The sequence below is a fragment of the Arachis ipaensis genome, chromosome B04, assembly GCF_000816755.2.
Source record: "Arachis ipaensis cultivar K30076 chromosome B04, Araip1.1, whole genome shotgun sequence".
NCBI classification, from domain to species: domain Eukaryota; kingdom Viridiplantae; phylum Streptophyta; class Magnoliopsida; order Fabales; family Fabaceae; genus Arachis; species Arachis ipaensis.
In genome coordinates this window covers 98,837,242-98,838,177 of record NC_029788.2, presented here as the reverse complement: position 1 = coordinate 98,838,177, position 936 = coordinate 98,837,242, and the positions used below count along the sequence as shown (strand labels likewise).

The 936-nt window shown below is 19.8% G+C and overlaps 1 protein-coding gene across 1 annotated transcript in view; it reads left to right on the top strand.

Annotated features, from left to right (window-relative positions):
• Nucleotides 1–936, top strand: part of LOC107637917 (protein yippee-like) — a 12,510-nt gene that overhangs the window by 6,607 nt on the left and 4,967 nt on the right. The window lies entirely within an intron of this gene.

The window sequence follows — 936 nt, the reverse complement described above, 5'->3', positions numbered from 1 at the left end:
ACAAATTTTTTTAATTAATTCAATAATTATAAATACATTCTCATATTTTTATATAAAACTCTCATTCTTTGCAGTGATATTATTTGTGCTATTATTTTTGCAGTGACATTATTTGTGCTATTATTAATAGTACAATTTTGGCGATGTGTTTTGGCTTCCCATATAGTTATAGGGATTAAGTTATCTTCATCAATTATTTTGTATTTAATTGAAAATTAATAATTTTGCATATGTAAATATGTGTATTATTAATAAGGACTCATAATATTATTATGTGATTATTATATATGGTGCCTTATTATTTTATTATTTTTGTGCGTGCTATATATAAATATTTGATTTTGTTACATGAGGAAATTAGTAATAATATAATACCTATTTATTTTATAAAATTTAACTTTATAATAAATTGATTAAATATTATACTACTAAAGTAGTATTTTTTTTAAAAAAAAATTGATTTATTTTAAAATATTAAAAATATAGTAATATATAATTTATGCGAATATTGATCAATTCAAATAGTATATATTTGACTGAATTACATGCATATATTTATAGTGACGGGGTGATTAATAATGAATCAATACTTATTATTTATGCGGACAATAATCTGTCTAAAAAAAATTTATTGTTTGGCCAAATAATAATCATTAAATCTTATATTTATTTTCTGTTTAATTATGCAGCTACTAATCGGCCTAAAGGAATATTAGTATTTGACCAATTGATACAAAATATATACGATAATAAATAGTATAATTCTCAAGTTTTTATGGAAATAATGAGTAATCTAAGATAAGGTTATTGTTTGACAGAATTTTGTTGAGAATATTTAGTAAATCGTACTAAATAAATTTATGTGTACATAATAATAATGGATTAATTCAAAAGAAGTTATGTACTTAGTCAAATTACATATACATATATAATAAT